This window comes from Phascolarctos cinereus, unplaced genomic scaffold (genome assembly GCF_003287225.1).
Source record: "Phascolarctos cinereus isolate Bilbo 61053 unplaced genomic scaffold, phaCin_HiC Scaffold_2;HRSCAF=192, whole genome shotgun sequence".
In the NCBI taxonomy this organism is placed as follows: domain Eukaryota; kingdom Metazoa; phylum Chordata; class Mammalia; order Diprotodontia; family Phascolarctidae; genus Phascolarctos; species Phascolarctos cinereus.
Window position 1 is genome coordinate 228,261,971 of NW_027555625.1, and position 22,932 is coordinate 228,284,902.

At 41.8% G+C, this 22,932-nt stretch overlaps 1 long non-coding RNA gene across 1 annotated transcript in view; it reads left to right on the forward strand.

Annotated features, from left to right (window-relative positions):
* The window catches only part of LOC110206605 (uncharacterized), a 41,922-nt gene that overhangs the window by 9,005 nt on the left and 9,985 nt on the right, over nt 1-22,932 (forward strand). The window contains exon 2 of the long non-coding RNA XR_002323970.2: nt 12,918-12,979. This is a non-coding gene — a long non-coding RNA (uncharacterized LOC110206605). The remainder of the gene's footprint in view (nt 1-12,917; nt 12,980-22,932) is intronic.

A 22,932-nucleotide genomic window follows, 5' to 3' on the forward strand; every position in this document is an offset into this window, starting at 1 on the left:
TCACAGGGCAAGACCTAACAGTATCCTTCCAATGACAGTCTGGATACACCACCATTGACTACTAATTACAGTCCAAATGCCAACAATATCCCAGCACAAGTCAAAGCACACAATTTTCCCAGGTCTATAATAATAATTATCTGGCACTTAGATAACACTTTAAAGTTCTTTCTGCATATTAATTAAGCCTCACATCAACCCTGTGAGTGGCAAGTATAACACGTATTATTAAAGTGGACAGAGCACTGATTTTGGATTCAGAAGGCCTGCTTTCATCATCATCATCATCATCATCGTCATCATCATCATCATCATCATCATCATCATCATCATCGTCATCGTCATCATCATCATCATCATCTCTTCTGATTATTACCAGTGTGATGTTGGGCAAATTACTTAATCTCTCTAGGCTTCAGTTTTCTCATCTATAAAAAGGAGTTGGACCAGATCATCAGCTCTAAAGCTACCATCTCCATTTTACAAATGTGGAAACTGAGGTGCAGAGAGATTAAGTGATTTTCTCATGGTCACACAGCTAAGAAGCATCATAGGCAGCATCTCCTGACTCCAAGCCCAAAACTCTGTCCACTACACCAGTACAATGCTTACTTAGCACATAGCAGGTGCTTGATAAATGCTTGATGACTTGATTTGTCCATGCTGCTCTAGGCCATCTTCCCTGATATAATAATGGTTGGTTGAAGATTGTGCTTTATCTGTTATCATTAGAGTTCCAAGGTCTCCCCTGTCTTAATGTTGTAGTACCTGTTATCCTATGGCAAACATAATCATGAGGAATCCACTTAGTGCTTATATGCAGCCTACGCTGACCATGTAGAAAAAGCCAGTTCATCAGAACCCATTTTCTTAAAAAATCTTCCTTAAAATATATGTGTGTGTGTACACTATATATACTCTGTGTGTGTGTGTGTGTGTGTGTGTGTGTACACACATGCACATATGATTATCTTGAAAGACAACTGTTGTAAAAGATCGTCTTGAAAGATTCCCATTGCTGGGCAATTTTTCCAAATTGTCGAGAGAGTGAACTAAGTTACAAGCAGGTCAACTCCATGGTTCTAAAAGGCAGGTTTTAAAGAAGACCATCAATGCTCAGTCCTGTGTTCTAGCTCCAGAGCATCCCTGACTAAGACAAACAAATCCACACATCTGACTTCTGCAAAAGGTAGGCTTATAAAGAAATGGAAAGAAAACCCCAGGCAACCACAGCTGAGATTCTGCAAACTTCCTCATCTCTTTGTGATGATTCAGACACATACTTTCCCATTGCATTGCACTATAAACCTTCCTAAAAATGGACTGACTCGACAATTGTACGTCAGAGCTGAATACATTTCACATCTAATCAAAATACCTATTCTCCTCTGACTTGTCATATTGATTCTCTTCTTGGGCTGTGGCCCCATTTGTTTTCCTCTGTGCCTTCAACTGGTAGCTCATAATATTCCTTACCCACTCACTGAAATTCTACTTTCAATCATCAGATCTCATCCAGAATATTGTGTTCAGTTATGAGCACCATAGTTTAAGAAGGACATGGATAATAATAATAGCTAGCATTTACATAGCATTCTAAGGTTTAAAGGCACTTTACAAATATTGTCTGATTTTGTCCTCATAACATCCTGGGAGGTAGGTCTATTATTGTACCTCATTTTATAGATAAGTAAACCAAGGCTGTGGAAGGTTAAGTGATTTGCCCAGAATCACAGAGCTAATAAGTGTCTGAGGCCGGATTTGAACTTAGGTTTTCCTGATTCAAAGTCAAATACTCTATCCACTGTGCCACCCAGCAAGATAGTAACTACAAAGTCATGTCTGACTCTTCATTACCCTTTTTGAGGTTTTCTTGGCAAAGACACAGGAGTGTTTTGCCATTTCCTTCTCCAGCTCATTTTACAGATGAGGAAATTGAGGCAAACAGGGTTCAGTGACTCGCCCAGGATCACACAATTAGTAAGTGTCTGAGGCTATATTTGAACCCAGGTCTTCCTGACTCCAGGCCTGGCACTGTGCCACCTAGTTGCCCAGGAAGGACCTTAAATTCACATCAAATAAGCATCAATTGAAGGAATGTCTAGTATGGAGAAGACTCAGAGAGGTCAAATTAGCTATAATTTATTCCCATCTGTGAGTGATCCACTGGCTTTCTTTTTTTTTTTTAATTCAAATATCAAGCATTTATCTTTTCTTACACTTTGCAAGCTGAGGAAGGATTAGATTTGTTCTGTTTGTCCCTGGGAGCAGCCCCAGGAACATGGGCTGGAAGTTGCCAAGAGGCAAACTTAGGCTACATGCCAAGATACATTTCCTTACAATTTGAGGTGTCCAGAAGTAAAGTTGGCTGTCTATAGGGATAGTAGGAAACTGCCTTCTTGGAGTTCTTCAAACAGACACCACAAGGGGCAGCTAGGTGGCACAGTGGATAGAGCACTGGCCCTGGATTCAGGAGGACCTGAGTTCAAATTCGACCTCAGACACGTAACACTTACTAGCTGTATGACCCTAGGCAAGTCACTTAACCCCATTGCCTAGCAAAAACAAAAAAACAAATAGACACCAGAAGACCATTTTCAGGGTGGAATGGTCATTCCTTTTCTGTTGTGGGTGAGACTAGATATCCTCTGAGGTCCATTCTGACTTTCAAATTTTGTCGAGGCTATGATTATATAATTGCCTATGCAGGCATAGCCCACATAATATTATCTTGACCAACACAGTATAACCAAACTCTAGTACAAATTTGCAAAATCCCAGCATAACATTTTTTGCCCACTTTTAAAATTTCCCCATGGAACTAATTGGTGTCCACAATGTCCAAGGCTGGAGTTACCTATGTTCCTCTTCTCCCAGGTTATCTACCATTTCTAAATGGTGACCAAACCAAATTCTTGGTTCTGTGAAAGCACTTCCCTGATCACTCTATGGATCTAGATGAGGAAGAGTAAAAATCTCTCAGGAAAAACATCTCTTCTGTCGACAAGAGCCAAAGCAACTTAAGAAACACCAGTTAGTCAGTCGATAGTGACTTATAAGCACTCCCTATGTGACAAACACTGTGCTCAGCACCAGAGATACAAAGAAAAACAGTCCCCTGGCTCAAAGTGCCCACAGTCTTATGGGGGAGACAATTTGCAAAAACCTATGCACAAATAAGAGATGCACAAGATAAATTAAGCTTAGTCACAGAAAGAAAGTGTTAAGGTTAAGGAGGACTGGGAAAGGATTCTTGCAGAAAGGGAGACTTTGGCAGAGACTTGAAGGAAGCCAGGGAAGCCACGAGGCAGAGATAAGGAGGGAGAGTGTTCCAGGCTTGGAAGACAACCAGAGAAAATGGAGGCAGGAGATGAAATATTTTGTGCAAGGAAAAGCAAGGACCAGTGTCACTAGACCTAGAGTACATAGAGGAGAATAAAGTGTAAGAAGGCTAGTAGGGTAGAAAGGGGCCAGGTAAGTCAATCAGAAGATTTTATTTGATCCTGGAGGTAATAAGGAGTCACTGGAGTTGACTGTGAATAGGGAGAGTGATATGGTCAGACCTACATTTCAGGAAGATCAATTTGACAGCTGAGGGTAGGATGGACTCATGTAGAGAAAGCCTTGAGGAAGGAAGACCAACCAATAGCCCAGATATGAGAAGATGAGGTCTGACCAGGATGGCGGCAATGTCAGAGAAGAGGAGAGGAGAGGGCATAAACGAAAACTATCATGAAGGCAGAAACAATAGGACCTGACACGTGAATGGTTGTGAGGGTGAGAGAGAATGAGGAGCTGAGGATGACACCAAGGTTATGAGTGTCTGAGTGACTGGGAGAATGTTGACAGTGATAGGAAGATTAGGAAGAGGGGAGGGTTTGGGGGGAAAGATAAGAGCTTAGTTTTGGACATGTTGCGTTTAAGGTGTCTACTGGGCATCAAGTTTGAGCTGTCTAATAGGCAAATTGGAGATACAAGACTGGAGGTCAGGAAAGAGATTAGGGCTGGACAACTAGAATTGAGAATTATCTGCAAAGAGATAATAATTGAAACCATGGAAGCTGATGAGATCACCAAGTAAAATAGCATTGAGGGAGAGAGAAGGCCCAGGACATACTCTCAAGGGACACCCACCATTAGCAGGAATTACATAGATGAAGATACAGCAAAGGAGACTGAGAATGAGCAGTCAGACAGATGGGAGAACTGGGACAGAGCCTCACTTACAAAAATCTATAGAGAAAAAGGTTTCAAGGAGAAGAGAGTGATCTATACTGTCAAAGGATGCAGAGAAGTCAAGATGGATGAACATCGAGGAAAGGCGATTAGGTTTGACAATTAAGAGATCATTAGCAACTTTGGAGAGAGCTGTTTTGATTGAATAATGGGATCAGAAGCCAAACTGCAAAAAGTTAAGAGAGGAAAGGAAGTGAAAACCTTTAATGTAGAGTGCCTTTCTAAGGCCACTAAAGGGAGGAGCTAGCTAGTGGGAAATGGATGGGTCAAGTGAGGGTTTTTTGAGGATGGGGAGACAAGGGCAGGTTTTAGGTGGCAAAGAAGTAATGTGTAGACACATTGGCTAAAGATAAGTAAGAAAGTTGGGAGAGCTCTATCACAGAAAAAAGATTAGGTTTCATTCCATAGAATGTCAACTCCTCGGGGGTAGAGATTGTTTCATTTTTGTCATTGTATGTTCAATGACTCTCAGGCCTTCTCCAACCTTTGTTTTGGAAGAGGACAAGTAGACTCCTTAGGGAATTGTTTTTAAGTGAGGCAGAGTTGTACAAAATCATTGGCTTTACCCTCTCTTCCGTTGCTAGCAAGACAAAAGTCAGGGTGACTGGTGATGATCCAGGATGCAGTGGATGACCTTGGAGTCTTTAATGTCTGACCAAGCTCTAGGTGCTTCACAGCACCACCTGCTTCTGGGTTAGCCAATCTGCTGAGGTGGTTTTAGGAGTGTGGCCCCTGCACATGCTATGGCTTCTTAGAGCCACAGATGAGAGCTGGGTGAAGATGGACACCAAAGGTGGATGAGTAGGCCTGAAAAGGACACAGCAAGCCCTCACACCAGAGGTGCTAGACCTCCCCAAACACCCTATACACCCCTAGGCCTTAATAAATGCTCCTTCATTGACTGATTGATCAGAAAGGCTTCCTTGGGAAATACTGACAACAAAGAACTCCCCTCCATCCACTCTGCCCTGGGAATGGCACCAAAAAAGGTAGAATTAGATTCTTCCAGTTTCATGATTGATGAACAAATAGGTTATGTAGTAGAATTGGCACTGGACAGGTATAAGGAGGCAGGTTTCAGTGCTCCATCTGCTAACTCATATGACCTTGGCCAAGTCAATTGTCCTCTCTTGGGCCTTACTTTCCACCTCCATAACATGAGCAGGATGGACTAGGTAGTTTCTAAGGTATCATCTAATTATGACATTTCATGTTCTATCCCAGATATGTAAGCTTCAAGATTCACTCTCAACAAATAGCTAGTCTCGCCTCAGACTAGAGATACCTCCTTCCACTCCCAACCTCCAGAACCTGTTTTTTCTCTACTCCCTAAACCCTTTATTTTGCTTTCTTTTCTATTCTTTTCCTAGGCAATGTTTAAAGTGCTGGACTTGTAATGCTCAGAAAGAGAAGCATTTGAATCATGCCTCACACACTTAGTTGTGTAACAATGGGCAAGTCACTTAACCCCTGACTGCTTCAGTTTCCTCATATATAAGATGAGGTAATAATAAGTGTTAAGTGGTACAGTGGACAGAACACTGGACCTGGAGTCAGGAAGATCTGAGTTCAAATCTAGGCTCAGATACTTCCTGTGTGACCTTGGGCACCACCACTTAACTTGTGTTTGCCTCAGTTTCTCCATAATAATAATAGCACCTACCTGGAAGGGTTGATGTGAGGATCAAATGAGACTATATTTGTAAAGCACTTAGCACCTTGCTTGACACACGGTAGGTGCTATATAAATGCTTATTCCCTTCTCTCTATTGTTAATAGGTTAAGAGTAGCACCTAGGGCAGCTAGGTGACACAATGGATAGATTGCAGGGAGGGCCTTGTATTAGGAAGACTCATTTTTCTGAGTTCAAGTCCGGCCTCAGACACTTACTAGCTGTGTGACCCTGGGCAAGTCACTTAACCCTATTTGCCTCAATTTCCTCAACTGTAAAATGAGCTGGAGAAGGAAATGGCAAACCACTCCAGTATCTGTGTCAAGAAAACCCCAAATGGGGTCACAAAAAGTCAGACAAGACTGAAAAACAACTGAACAAGTAGCACCCACCTCACGGGTTGTTGTGAGGATCAAAAGAGAAAACATGTAAAGTGTTTGCAAATCTTAATGCTACCACGACTCACAGCAGTCTTCCATTCTTCCCCTCCCATTCGGGGGCAAAAAAAAATCCCTTCCTCATTCAGCAGCCCTCAGATAGTAGAATTAACATCTCATTGAGTTGTAGATGAGCTATTGTTTCAGGCTACAGTTTGTCCAAGTCGGGACAAAGGGTTTAAACTAGGGCCAGCAATCTAGGGGTGTGGTGATCTCATGAGATAGGGAGGCAGCTCTGGTCCTTCAGTCTGGGCAGCCTAGGGAAGAGGGATTGGGGGTACTGATTTAAGGGGGTACTTCCAGGAACACTCAGCCAGCTAGGTAGGGGAGGAGGGAGGAATGTATTCAATAATGGCGATGAAAAAATAATGGGGATGTAAAAAGTTATCAAGAAAAATGTTTTAGAAGAATTATAATATTTCAAAGTTGTTTGAAGGACCTCAAAGTCATTGAACAATACAGTTTCTGAATAATTAAAAATGAATATCACCCAGATTGGGTCACTGGGAGTGTGAGCAGTTTGTAACACATTTTAAATGAGGAATTTTAAAAGACAGTTGGAGTAAAACATGTCAGCAAATATATATGTATATATATGTATATAGATAGATAGAAAGATAGATAGATAGATAGATATAGATATACACACACACATATACACACACATATACATATACGTATATATACATACAAAATATGAATGGAAAAGGTGGGATGGTCATATTGTGAGAGAAAGAAATAAAGCCTGTGTACTTTTCAAATAATGATGACTGTTACCATTTAGGGGCAGCTAGGGATCACAGTGGATAGAGTGAAGGACTTGGAATCAGGAAGACTCATCTTCCTGAGTTCAACTCTGGCCTGAGACACTTACCAGCTGTGTGACCCTGGGCAAGTCTACCCTGTTTACCTCAGTTTCCTCATGTGTAAAATGAACTGGAGAAAGAAATGACAAACCACTGCAGTATCTTTGCCAAGAAAACCCTAAATGGGGTCATGAAGAGTTGGACACAACTGAACAAACAAAAAGCATTTATGTGGTGCTTTAAGGTTAGCAAAGCACCTTACAAATACTATCACACTTTATCCTCATAACAAGCCTGGGAGGTGGGTACTACCAGTATTCATATTTTACAGATGAGGAAATTGAGGCAGTTTGAGTGGGTCACCCAGCTACTGTCTGAAGCCAATTTTAACTCAGCTGCCTGAGATGCTCAGATGTCAGGGGAAAGTAAATAGGGAACATCAGAATATAGAGGATGTGAACCAGAGCAGCACAAGATGGGCAAGTATTTGAATATTTGAAAATATTTAGAAGTATCTGGATTTAGAAGGGACCTCAGAAGGCATCTAGTCAAATTTTGAGCTGAAATAGGAATTTTCTTTATAATACCCCAAGTATTCACTTATCCAACCTCTTTGCTTGAAGTTCTCTACCTGATAAAAAGCCCGTTCCATTATTGGGCAGCTCTGATTTCTAGGAAATTCTTCTATTATTTAGCTTATATCTGCTTCCCTAAATTCCCAAGACCAAAGTGACTATTTGTCATTAAGGCATTTGTCTCTACAAAGCCCAGGTTGAAAGGCACTCTGTTAGCTGGAAGATGAAAAATGACTAATTTTTTCATTGGAATCATATCAGCCTGTAGTAAGAGGGGCTGGAGAAAGAAAGGGGCTATTGTGTTTTGATCAAAGTCTGTCATGGAGAGATACTCAAAGCAGGAGAGGAAGGAGTCACAAATTGGGGAGGAGGGCTATCAGGATGGGGACTTGTTTCTAGGTTTCTGTTAAGGGAGGATGCATTTAAAGACTCTGGGACCTCTGCCCCAAGTTGGCTACAGCATGATTTTACCAGTTGTAGGAAGAAAGTCCTAGAAATATCTAATCCTCCTCACCTCCACCCCTATCCTCGTGCTAATTTAGCCAAAAATCTTTATGCTGTTTTAGTGTCCCTGGGTCCTTCAATAAAATATAACACCCTAGGACACACAGTCTATCTTCTTTGTTCTAAGGCCTTCCAGCTCTGACATTCTATGTCCTAAAGTCTCTTGTGACATTATAAGATTCTATAAGATGGGGCAGGGGGGAGAGAGATTTTGAAGAAGATGATAGGCAAGAGGAAGTTCATAAAATGCCCTTTGTCTCTTATCTACTCCACAATTTCCTCCTGTCCCTTTTCTGTCCAGGGCTTCCTTGTAGGTCCTGGATAACAAGGGCCCAAGGAACATGCCATCAGCTCTTCTCTAACACAGACTAATTTCTCCCCATTTCGCTGTCTCCTACCCGAGAGTGTTTGGATAACTCTTAAACGGCCCCTTCTCTAGCTCTCGCCTCTGTAACTGCTGCTGCCCAGTGGGCTCCCCTTTTCCGGGGCCTGGGAGGTCATCCCCACCCTAGTGGCCTCAGACTTGGCAGGCTCCGCTGCAGACAGAGGCTCAAACAGTGGCCTGTCTGCACCGAGGACTGATGTTTACCTAGAGGAGTAGCCTGGGGAGACAAGAGAGGGAAAACCTGGCCAGGCCATACTTAGAAGGCTGCAGGCTTCAGCCGCCTTCTAACTCCTTGTTCAGTAATCTGGGGATGTTAGACTACATGGCCTTTGAGGTCCCTTTCAGCTGTAGATTTATAATCTTATTGTCCTATGATCTTCTGCCAGCCCTGGGCTCCACCCTAATCACAGACCTGTCTGGAGATGAAACTGGCACAGACCGCATCCTAAGGGTCCTATGGGGCTCTGGGCAAGTCACTTAACCTGTCTGAGACCCTTGATCCCCCATCCGCACAATGAGGATAATATTGCTTGTACTATACCTATCTCCCAAAGTTGTGAGGAAAGAGCTTTTTGAAGTGGCATAGAGATGTGAGTTGTTATTATCATGCCCACTTTCTCTTCTGAGTTTGATGACAGCCCCATTGAGGTACCTAGATCAGATGTTATTAATTTCCTTTTTGCAAATGAAAGAGAGGGGGAAGAGGAATTTATATAGTACCTACTATATCCCAGGCACGGTGCTAAGTGCTTTAAAAATATTATCTCATTTGATTCTCATAACAATTCCTCAAAGGAGGTGCTGTTATTTCCCCCATTTTATAGTTGAGGAAACTGAGGTAAATAGAGGTTATGTGATTGGTTTAAGTTCACATAGCTAGTAAGCCGCAGAAACTCAAATGAGCCTCAAAATCGACTTGCCCCAGGCCACTGATCTAATTAATGGCAATACTGGTGGCATAATGAGCAATGGAAAGACCTTTAGCAGGTATCAATTTTAGCAGGTCAGGTGACATGCTTGGGAGCAATGATGTAAAAGGCATCTCGTAGGCCACGGTTGAGCAAAGAGGTGGTCCGGTCACATTACTGAGAATGAATTCAGGAATTGAGGGTCCTCAGTCCTGGGGTCCAGTCCTAGAAGTTATCCAGAACTTTGTGAGCTCTGCATCTCTCAGTTCCCTTCTCTGTAAAAACAATTGACTGGACTAAATGATATATAAAGTTCCTTCCAGCATGAACGTTCTCTGTTCTAAAGGCCTTACCAGCTTTCAGCAGTCTATGTTCTACAGGCCCTTCCATATCTGTCTCTTCCAACTCTCAACTTTCTATACTCTGGGGCCCTCTGAAAGAAATGACAAGACCAGACAACGGTTACTCTTATCTATGCATACATAATTAGAGTGGAAGAAAGGAGGAGACAACATGCAAATAAATACATGCAAATAAGCTATATACAGGATAAATAGGAAATAATTAACAAAGAGATGGTACTAGAATTAAGAGGGGTTGGGAAAGGCTTTCTTAAAAAAATGGGATTTAAGATGGGACTTAAAGGAAACCAGTGAGGTCAGTAGGCAGAGTAGAGGAGGGAGAACATTCCCAAAACAGGGGGACAGCCTGAGAAAATGCCTGGAAATGAGAGATAAAGTGTCTTGCTTGTGAAACAGCCAAGGGGCTGATCCATTATCACAGAATGATAGAACTAGAGCTGGAGAGGCAGCATGACTGATAGACAGACAGATGGATGGACAGACAGACGGATGGATGGACAGACGGACGGACAGATGTACAGACAGACTGATGGATAGATAGACAGACTGATTGAATGATTTAGATGCACTGAGACAGATACACAGACAGAGCAATAGACAAATTCTCATCCTTTTAACTTTCAACTCCCTCCTCTCATGTTTCTTATATACTTATTTGTGGACATGTCCTCTGCAACCCTATAGAATGTAAGTTCCTCGAAGATGGGAGTATTTCACTTTTATTAATTTTTAAAATTTTTAAATTCTCTTATGAAATGTGTCCTTTGAGTGAGGTTTGAAAAAAATATACCTTTTGTGTACATGAGGTTTCATTTCTATTGATCCTTTTTGCAGGAAATTTTGTTTTCTAAAAAGAAACAGTGCACATGTACTGTTCATGCCTACTGGAATTACATTAGAGAATTTTGATTGGACTACTGGCTAGGCTACATAGCCTGCATGTGTTTGGGGGCCAGTGACTTCATCTTTTTTTGGCCTCATCTGTAAAATGAGGATCTGGACTAGATGATCTTAGATGCTCTTCATTTTTAAATCCTATGATTTCAGCATTTCTTTTTCAACTTTCTTGTTTTCTTGCTGTTCCTCAAATAAGACACTCCCATCTCCCAGCTCCATGCACTTTCACTAGCTCTCCTCCATTCCCGGAATTTTCTCTCTCTCTCTCTCTCTCTCTCTTCATCTCCATACCTTAGCTTCTCTGGCTACCTTTCTTCAAGTCCCAGCTAAAATCCCTCCTTCTACAGTGCTTAATATACAAGGTAAAAACAAACCAACAAACAAACAAATAGATAAATAAAATAAAATCCTGCCTCCTACAAGAAACCTTTGCCAGTCCTCCTTCATGCTGGTACCTTTGCCGTGCTGATTATCTTCAGTTGATCTTGGATATATCTTGTTTGTACACACTACATAATAGGTACACGGTACATACATAATTTGTACATACGTGTTGTCTCCCCCATTAGACTGTGAGCTCCTTGAGAGCAAAAACTGTCTGCCTTGCTTTAGAGCCTTAGCACTTAGTACAGTGCCTGCTACATAGTAAGCACTTAATAAATGCTTGTTGATTGACAGAGTGATTGGCCTGGCTTCCTGGGAATGGGTTCAGCCTGGTTAGGAAGGTGGCTGGACTCTGCCTCTCTTCTTTCATATGTCCAACACTTTCTTTGCTAGGATTAAATAGAGCTTCCTAGACTCAGCATCTCTTTTATCCTCCCATCCTTTACAAAAGGAGCCAAGACATTCTCGTTCTCATATCCCCCCCACCCCCACCCCAGGGCTTTTCTAGCCATAGCACTTTCTAGTTATAAAATGCTTTCATAGGTCTCCTCTGATCCAGATAACATTGTGAGATAGGAAGGGAAGGGATATTATTCCCATCTTACAGATAAGAGAAGTGAAATGACACAAGTCGCAATTATCCAGTATTAGGACCCTGATTGCTTCTATTTCTGTTGATGGTACCACAATCCTCCCAAGTCTCCTGAGGCTGGAAACCTTAATCACATTTGCTTTTTCTCCCTCACTATCCCACTTCTCAAATCTTGCCCTTCCTATTTCCAGAACATCTCCCACATTGCCTCTATTTTTTTTTAACGTCACCAACCTAGTTTGTGACCACATATGTATATATATATATATGTGTATGTGCGTATGCATATATCTATGTATGTATGTATGTGTGTGTGTGTGTGTATACACACACACATATATATATATAAAATATATATATATATAAAATATATATATATATAAAATATATATATATATATATAATAAAAACCTCCTAACTGGTCTGCCAGGACAAAGTGACAGGACTGCCAAAATAATCTAAGGCATGAGTAGAACCATATCATTCCAAAGCCTTATTGGCTCCCAGGTTTCCCATGGGACAAAATATAAACTCTTGGTTGAGCTAAAGGCCCACAGATTCACAGATCTAGCACTGGAAGGGACTACAGAGGCTCCATTTTGCCGATAAAGAAACTGAGGGACAGGTGGCAATGTGACCTACCCAAAGTCACACAGATAGTAAGGGGCAGAGGGAGGATTTGGATCCAGAGTCCTCTGTCTCCAAAGCCAGCACCCTTTCTTCTGTACCATTCTGTTTTCCTCTATCCATTCCAAACTACTTTTTCTGCATTATTTTATATTATTCTCTTTCATACACTCTATATATGTATCCCAAAAATTGTAGTGTGGTTGTAAGTCAACAAAAGTTAAAACTAGTCATCTAGGTGGCACAGTGGGTCAGGCCCTGGAGTCAGGAGGACCTGAGTTAAAATCTGGCCTCAGACACTGGCTATGTGACCCTGGGTAAGTCACTTAGCCCTGATTGCCTCCGAAAAAAATTTAAAACTTCACTAAGACTTTTGGGGCACCCTATATAGTTGAATTGATTGGAACTATTGGCTGCTCTCCACTATTGTCCTGCCATCCCATTTGCCTCAGTTAGCTCCTATTCATGAAAAAGTACTGAATTCCCTCGTTATCTTCACTTACTGAAACATTTCTCTTACTTTACCTCTCAGGTGAAGTTTCACCTCCTCCATGAAGCCTTCTCTGATCCTATTCCTCTTCTCTGCTAGTCCAGGTAAAAATGATCCTTCCTTCCTTACACTTTCCTAGAGCACCCCATCCTGGTCTCTCCTTTGTCATTATCATAAAATCACAGAACTACAGCATGCATGATAGATGCATGGATAGATGTAAGACAAACAGATTACTGGATAGACAGCCAGATAAACAGATAGACAGATTGAGAGAGATAGACATACTGAAACCAAGACACAGAGAGAGAGCAATAGGGAAAACATGTAGTAAGTACTTACTAAAACAGAATGCTAGATGTGGGGTTAGGAAGACCTAGGTTCAAATCTTGCCTCAAATATTTACTATCTCTTGTGATCCTGAGAAAGATATTTAACCTTCTTTTGGCCTCAGTTCTTCATCTGTGAAATGAAGATATTGAAGTAGATGACCTTAAATGTCTCTTCCAGCTCAGGATTTGAACTCAGGTTTTTGTGACTCCAGGCCCAGCACTCTACTGGCTGTAGCATTTAACTCTCACTTTGTAGATCTGCTACCCAGATATCCATAGAATATGCAGTTCTGACCATTTATGTTCTAGGCTCTTTTTTAGCTCTGACAGTTTGTGAAAGGAAGTTATTTAGATGCAAGCCTAGACTTTAATCAACCTTCTCCCTCAGAGGGAGAAGAGGCCAAACTTCCAACCTATGGATACAACATAGCACATGGCTCATAGCTCAAGCCCCAAATCCGTGTCTAGCTAGGGATCTCCAGGTTCTAGGGAAGTGAGGAAAATTCTCTAGAGCACTGGTTTCTAAACTCTTTTTGACTGAACAGTTCTATTAGTAAAAAATGCTTAAGGATGCACCCCCAATATGTAGATGTTATTATATAAATCCTCCACCCCCTTCTCTTCCCTCATGGTCAGTCTGTTACCAAGGCCCATTGATTTCATCTTTGCAACATCTCTTATATAGGCCCCCTCCTCTCTTCTGACACCACTGCCATTTTAGCACAGGCCCTCATCACCTGAACTATTGCAATAGTCTGCTGGTGGCTCTGCCTGCCCCAAGTCTCTCCCTACTCCAATCCATCCTCCATTCAGCCACCAAAGTGATTTTCCTAAAGCACAGGCCTGGTCATGTCACTTCAACCACTCCCCCTACACTCAATAGACTCCAGTGTCTCCCTGTGGTCAGGATCAAATACAAAATCCTATTTGACATTCAAAACTCTTCATAACCCAGCCCCTCCTACCTTTCCAGTCTTCTTATACCTTACTTCCCAACTTGTACTCTGCAATCCAAAGACGCTGGAGCATCCTGGCTGTTCTCTCTCAGTTCCAGGCATTTTCTCTGACTGATCCCCATGCCTAGAATGCTCTCCCTCCTCAACTCTACCTACTGACCTCAATGGCCTCCTGTAAGTCCCAACTTAAATCCCATCTTTTTAAGAAAGCCTTTCCCAACCCCTCCTAATTCTAGTACCATCCCTCTGTTAATTATTATAATTTGCATGTTGTCTCCCCTATTAGATTGTAATCTCCTTGAGGGTAGGAACCATCTTTTGCTACTTTTTATATCCCCAGTTCCTGGCACTTAATAGGTACTTAAGAAATGTTTGTTCATTGATTGATATACTTATTTATAAATTACACACTGTTAACACACTACTAATTATAGGCATTGTAAAGCTAATGTAAAATATAGAAATAGATAAACATGAAATGGTATTTGATCCTACAGTCAATAGGATGCTACTGTAGTTTATTGAGTAGGGGAGTGGCATGGTCTGACCAACCCTTAAGGAAAATCACTTTGGCGGCTGTGTAAAGGCTCTACTGGAATGGAAGAGCTGAGGTAGGGTGATCTGGACTGTAGGCATGAGTAGAGAGAAAGTGACAGGTTCCAGAGATGTGGTAGAAATGACAAGACAAAAATGGTTTTTCTTAACTGTATGCATGCAGAAATGTTGCACTCCTTCCCTAGTAGAATGTAAGCTCTTGGGGGTCAGGGACCCTCAGATTTTAGGGTATCCCCAGCCCCTAGAATAGTGGCTGGCACTTATGGAACACTTACTAGATGTACAATAGATTAATGGAGGTCTCTTCCAGCTCTGCCACTCATTTGTTCTAAAGGTGCTTTGAGCTCTAACAATTTGTCCTTTGAATGATCCTTTATTGCATATTCCCTCCTTGAGAGTGTTGCACAATCTAATCACATTTTCTCATCCTTCCTGATTCTTGTTTTTTTGTTCAGGTACTCCCACAAATCCTCCACAGGGGATCTACCGAACATATGGGAGGCTTCCTATTGGGTCTTTTAACATTTCAAACACACCTAAGGGCAGCCATATTACTCAGTTGCATGGCCTGTAAATCTCTTTTTTCCAGTTATATGCAGGGATAGATAGGGATAGGGGGCAGACCTGCGATTTCATTGCTGTTGGGAGCTCCCAATGAGAAAAGCTCCTTCTGCCAATGCAGGTTGACACCTTCTCTATAAGTGAGATGGGTTGGAGAGCTCTCTAGACCACTGAAAGTTTAAGCATCTTGCCCAATTTTAAGTATATGTCAGAAGTGGGACTTGAACCCTGATTTGCTGAGCTCGGCATCCAAGGTTATGTACTTGATGAAATCTTTAACGCCATTTTAAAATGTAATAACTGTTGAGATGCTGTAGCCCACACAAACATTTCTAAAAGTTCAGTGAAAATTCTTGAAGGGCTTTTGGGACATTCTCAGTTTAAAGATCAACCATCTGACACCTCCTTTATCAGGTCAACTCAGAGAATAGAACAGATAACTGGATAACACCTCTAGCAGAATGGGGGTGGGATGTGGAAAGGGGGAAATATGCAAGCCCAGGCTGGGGTCTATCTTCTGGTCCAGATTGAGCAGCTTCATGCCAGACTCTACAGGGTGCTCCAGTCTGTTCACCTTACTTTCCCCCTCTATAACCTGGGACAGTGGGAAGAGGGAGTTAGGAGTGGCCAGGAAGTTCAGGTGTTTATATTTTAAAAAACCTCCCAGGGTGGCTTTGGTCTGTGAATCGAGCCCAGAAGACAAAGCCCCAGATGGTCCCAGTGGGGCAGGGGGAAGGAATCACACACAAAAAGTCAGCTTTGCTCAAATAATCCTTTTCTCTCCCCCTCTTGCTTCCCTCCCTTCCATGAATTTAGAAATTGGGGACCCATAGACCTAGGGTCTAGTCCTAGAAGTTGCCCAGGACTTTGTGAGCTCTGGGTCTCAGTTCCCTCCTCTGCAAAAACAATCGATGGACTAAATGATATCTAAAGTTCCTTCCAGAATGAACATTCTCTGTTCTAAAGGCCCTACTAGCTTTCAGCAGTCTATATTCTAAAAGCCCTTCCCCATTTGACGCTCTATGTTCTGAGGCCTGTTCCAACTCACAACCTTCTATATTCCGGGGCCGCTTCAAATCTTAACATTCTGCATAATAAAGTCCCGTCAAGCTCTAACATTTTATAACTTTATTAAGGGAAACTGTCCAGTCTAAGGAAAGTAAAATGCTCAATCGGGACATGGTTATTGTGACCTAGGGTAAATCAGTTTATTTCTCTGGGCCTCAGTTTCCTCATCCATAAAATTAGGATGTTGGACTAGGTGACCTCTGGAATCCCTTCCAGCTCTGAATCTATGACTTAGCGATGGAAGTGTGCATACCCAGCCCCTGGAGGCAACAGAAGCTGGGGGCCATGTACCACCACTTCCCACACTCAGGCCCTCCTTTGGAGCCAAGCCCATGGCCCGGCTCACTGCCGGGACTAGGGGGCAGCAAGGCCCAGGAAAGGCCCCAACCTAAGAGGGGGAAAGTCACAACTCAGGCACCTGCTTCTGGACCGGGAATATCTGGGGTGTCTGGAGCCAGTCACAACTTCACGTCCGGCAGCCACCTTTGATCCCCCAGGCCCAGTGGCCAGCCCTGCAGAGACCGCCTTCCTGCCAACTGCTTTGTGCAGGACTTCTCCCAGTTCTAGGCCACTGGGCTCCACTTACCCCCTAATTCGGCACTGACTTCCACCCTCTGCCCCGGTTCAGGATCCCAAGACCCAGAGAGGGAGAGAGGAAAAACAGTCACTCACCCCGCCCACCCCCAGAGGGAAGGTTGTGAAGGGAAGATGGCGGCCAGCCCTGGGACGTACTCACCATAAGGGTTGTCCACACTGGCCCCTATCGGCATATTTACACTGACCATCTCCCCGCCTGCTGGTTGGGCACATATACTGGGGACCGACCCCAAAGCTGAGTGGAGAACTGAGGCAGCCTGAGAGTGGGGCCAGTCGGGAGGGAAGGAGGGAGGGACAACCGGCCCAGGGAGGGCCCAGTGGCCTGTGTTATCTTATTGATTCTCTTAATCAGGGCTAATGTGGGTGGGGATGTTAAATTGTAACCAGTCTCTTAGGGAAACAGATCTGCAGGGGACTGTCGCTGTAGCCATAGTAACAGCCGGGAAGCTGGAACTTAGGAGGGCTTTTACAGCTTGCCTTGCACCTGGATCTGGGGAGAGAGACAACCCTGGGACCCAGCAGGCAGGGAGGGACAGGGACAGACTGGGGTGTGGAGGTGAGAGTCCAACCTGCACCCAGGATGAGAGACACAGGTCCTGAGCTTTTATTGCCGGGGGGCCCAGACCCAGGAAAACAAAGGACTGGCTGTGTGAGGGTGAGGTGGGGGGGGGAGGTGGAGAGGGGTGAAGGTCTGAGGGAGACAGGAGGGGGACATCCTCCTTACCCAACCCCACCCTATTGCCTGGATTCATGGACAGGAGGAAGCACGCTCAGAATAATAACCCAACCAAAGGGAAAGGTCTGAATTTAATATTTAGAGGGGCAGCCTGAATTTTACCCCCAGCTCTCCCTGATCTTTACACCCTCAAATGTGTGATATTATTGTTCAAGACCTGGGTTCTAATCTTGTCCAGAGCTGAGAAGTTTATTAGTTATAATATCTGTATCTATCTATTTATCTGTCATCCACAGTATATTTATACACACATATTCAGGCACAGCAAAGAGTTAAATAGACTTTTCAAAAGCAAAAGTCGTCGATGTTGACAACAATAAAACTGTCCTTGGCCCTATGAATCGTAGGCTCATAGAACCACATAATGTCAGAGCTTCGAAGGATTTTAGAAAAAGTTTTCCGAACTATAGGGCATGCTCCGGTGGAGGTGGAGGGTAATGAAAGACCTACGGAGAGTAGGAATAGTTGCCAATGTTATTGGATATTGTCAAGTATGACTTTAGCTTGACTACATCAACTTTTTTTTAACTTTTTTTTTTTGAAAGAAAACAAAATTCCAAAGTCAACAAAAGCAAGAATATCACAGGGAATTCAAATTTGCTCCAGCTAGTAGGAGGTGACAGAAGGGGATCATACCATGATGGGTGGGGGACAGTGGGCACAAGTATGCAAACAGAGGTGTGTTGGTAAATCTTTAACAACCAGTCCTCCGAAAAAGAAAATGTTATACAATGACATACTTTAAAGTTTAATTTGCATTATTAACATTTTTCTCCATCATTTTCCTAAGTCTAGACAACCCATAAAATGATAAATCAAACCCTGATTTGTAGGTTTGCCCATTTTTGAGGCATAAATGATCACATTGAAAATTTAACAATCAGCTTTCTAGAGCATATATGAGCTGGCTCCAGCACATCCTGGGCTACAGGGGATAATTCTCTTTTGCCTCCCTTTCTCCATCTCACTGCCTCAGTGACTCTCCAAGTAAACCCCATCTTCCCCTTCTCGGAGGTCCAGCACTTGGCCAAAAGTAGAAACTAATGTTGATCTGATGTCTTCCCATTACCTCCACCCTGCACTGAGTGGGGCTTCAGCCCCTGTTGCCTACATAAATACAGGGGCTCCAAGAAAGACTCTGGCAATCAAATACTGGAGTACCAACCTACAGTACCCATTAAAGACCTCTCTCCCATCTCTCCTCCACTAAGGAGGTTCCCAGGCTTGGCTGGCAGAGTTGAGGGTTCAGGAAAGTAGTGGCAAGTTCACCACTGTTTTTTCTCCTTTGCTTTTGGAAACCAGTAGAATTGACAGTGCTGGATTTCGAGTCAGAGGAGATAAGTTAAAGTCCTCTTCTGCCACTTACTACCTACCTATGTCACTTTGGGCAAGTCATTTCAACTCTCTGGGCCTCAGTTTCCTTAACTGCAAAATGTGGAAGTTGGATTTGATTACCTCAAAGTTTCCTTCTATGTCTGTTTCTATGATGCATGTAGTGATTCTAAATGGAATTTAGTGATTGTTTACATTATTTTTATCAGGAGTTTAAGATTTGTTTGTATGCTGTTATAAAATTACAATGTTATTAACACTATTGAATAAATTAAACCAAGAAAATTATTTTAGTAGATTGCTTTAAGAAAAGTGGCCAGTTTTTGTTAAGATGCCAGGCCCATCTGGGGAATTGTTGATAATTTCTATTTCCATTCCATAATCACTAGAGATATCTTACTTTTCTAAAATTCTACTTAGGTCCTAAATTTCTTTCTTGTTTATTTTTGGTTAGATTTGTCTAGGTCTGACAATAGTTTTATTGTCTACCTCTCCACATAATTAATTGAGCTTTTCCTTTAAGTTTTTAATTACTATGCCATTTAGTTTAGGTACATATATATGTACATATACATATTTACAGATATTTACAGCTAGGTTGGTATAGTAGAGAGAGTGCTGGTCCTGGAGTCTCATCTTCCCTGAGATCAAATCTGTCCTCGGATATGTGACCCTGGGCAAGTCACTTAAACCTGCTTGCCTCAGGTTCCTCATCTATAAAATGAGCTGGAGAAGGAAATGGCAAAACACTCTAGTATCTTTGCCAAGAAAACCCATATAGGGGTCATGAAGACTCAGATATGACGGAAAAAAGACTGAAATACAGATATACATTGAGTATTGATTTTGATTTATTGTATAGGATACCTTTAAGCATAATGTAATTTCTCTGTTTATCTCTTCTAATTATGGCAACCTTATTGAAAATCATGACTGCTACTATTGTTTTTATGGGTTTAGGGAAAACAGGCAAATTAATGCACTATTGGTGTAGTTGTGAATCAGTCCAGCCATTTTGGAAATAATATGGAACTATGTCCCAAAATGTACTAAATTGTGCATACCTCAGTTTGACACAGCAATACTAACACTAGGCCTATACTCCAAAGAGATAAAAGAGGGAAAAGACCAATATTTATGAAGATATTTATAATCAGTCTTTTTGGGGATGGCAAAAGAATTGGAAACTTAGTGGATGTCCATCAATTGGGAAATGGCTGAATAAAGTACAGTGTATAAATGTAATAGAATACTATTGTGCTAAAAGGAATTATGGAATGGACAGTTTTAGGGAAATGGGAAGATTTGTATGCACTGATACAGAATGAATGAGCAAAACCAGAATAATTTCTACAGTAACACCAGGAGTATGCTAATAAATGTTTAACAATTAGTTTTCTGAAAATGCACCACACAGTTCCATTTTCTCCATCACTTTCTTCAATCAACAAAAAAAAAATCAATTTGTAGCCTTGGCTGATTTCTGATTGTGTAAAGGCTCACACTGAAAATTTAACAATCAACTAGCTCTAGTACAATCCTAATAACACCACCATTGAACAAATGAACAGCTTTGAAAGACTTATCCAGGCAATGACCAAACATTATTCCAGAGGATTGATGATGAAGAATGTTGCCTTCTTCCTGAGAGGGAGGTGATGGACTTGATAAGCAAGATGAGGCACATAGTTTTGGACATGGGCAGTGGCCTAATTTGTTTTGCTTGACTAAGCATATTTAACAATTACGAGAGGTTTTTTGCTTTTTAAATTTTTTTTTTTCAGTGGGGAAGAAGGGAGGTTAGGTGAAGAGAAAATAAATGCTTTTTAATTGAAAAATAAATTACATTTCATTTTAAAAGTGGAAAAACCTTTGTTGTTGTTTGTTGTTGTTGTTAAAAAGGGAGGCCTTGATGCATGAAGTTTGGACATCAGGATTTATACATTAAGTTATAAAATGCCAGTACTGGATAAGAATTTGGAATAAGCCATCAGCTGGAAAGAGCCTCAGAGTTCATGAAAAGAGGACTGGGTTTGGCTCTGCTACTTACTATCTGTTTGAGTTTGGGAAAGTCACTTCATAGGAACATGAGATCATAAGATCACGCCTTCTTAGTTTCCTTTGCTAGATCCATGTCATGTCTTCTATTCTTGGTAATACTCTAAGGCTCTGCCCTGGGATCTCCAATTTTCTCTTTCTCTACTCTTTTCCTCATCAACTCTCATGAGTTTAGTTGCTATTTCTATGCAGTGAGTCTCAGAGCTGTACATCCAGACCCAGTCTTTCTCCTGAGCTCCAATTTTGCAACACTATTGGACATTTCAAACTGGATATCCCACAACTAAAAAAAAAATTCAGACAAAAAAATGGAGAGAGAATGATATATTCTTTTACTACAACTCTCTAGAGAAAAGAAAGAGTATTTATACCAGGAAAGAGCCTAGGCAATGAGTCAGTAGTAGGGTGAAGGGGGCAAATAGGAGTGGTTGAATAATCCTGTGCACCATACCAGCCTGATAATGCTACACTCGTATTCATTTTATATGTATCTACGTAAGTACATGTTGACTCTCCCAATAGAATGCAAACTTCTTTGTTGTTTCATTTTGTCTTTGCATCCTCGCTGCTTGGCACAATGCCTGGCACATAGTAGGCCCTTAATAAATGCTTGTTGATTGATTGAAAAGATCGTAGGATCATAGATATAATGATAGAAGAAACTCCAAAGGCCACCGAGTCTGATTCTCTCATTATACAACGGAAGAAACTGCTAAATTATATAGGTTGTGTAAGGTCCAGAACTCCCCCACGTAGGGAACCCTGTACTTCTCCCCTAATTGTGGGGTAGTCTTTGTATACCAAAGGAAGAGGCCAAAGAGCTCCAGATTGATTATAGGTAGTAGTTTAATCAATTTGGATTACTTACATTTGGGGCAGTATGATGGATCCCTGCCAAAATATTAGTCATTCTCAGTCTGGGGTGGCAGCCACACCAGTCAGGGAATCCTGGCTAAGAACCCCAAAATCCCCGTGGTGCTTATAGAAAACAGACAAAGGCAGGAGGAGCTAGATCATGCATCACTACTGATTGGTGGGTATTTTTGGTTTTCTGCTTAGTAATGAGCTTGGGAGTCAAGCCAATGTTATGCCCAAATATAAGTTTGTGTATGGATCATATACCAGTCACATATGGGTGACATATTCTTATTATGATTTTCATAGGTCATAGTATCTTAAGTTATGACTCAGTATCTAAGTTATGATTGTAAACAGGTCACCATGTTTGGGCTTCCACTTTTCACAGAGTTTAAGTTTTTATGCCTTCTCACTTACTACTGTATTTTATGGCTTTTTCCCAATTGGGACCCCACAGGTAGTAAGCATCAGAAGTGGCATTTGAACTCAGGCCCTCCAACTCCAGAACCAGTACTTTTTCTCCTCACTGTATCAGTGGGCTGACTAGTTGATCTCTAAGGTCCCTTCCAGCTCTAAGTCCTGTCGTCCCATGGTCCTGGATCTACTATGAAACTCTTCTGTGACCTTGAAGTCACAGTTTCCTAATCTTTGAAGTGGGAATAACAAGAATAATTCTTATATTATCTACCTCACAGGGTTACTGAGAGAACGAAAAAAAAATGTAATGTTTGTTAATTGCTTAGTAGGCTATTATTGTTTTTCGGATGAAGACATTGAAGCCCAGGATGGGGAAGGGGTTTTTGCTTATATTATGTGTTAATTTCTTCTGTATTAATAAAAGCATGCAACCGTATTGTGACTTTGTGATACACATATATAATCATGCATGCTACATGCATGTAGATAGTGTGTCCCAAAAGCCTCAGTGAGGTTTTAAGCTATTAAAGCTTAAATTTTTTAATACACTAAGACTTTGGGGGATGCTGTACATACCTATGTGCAGA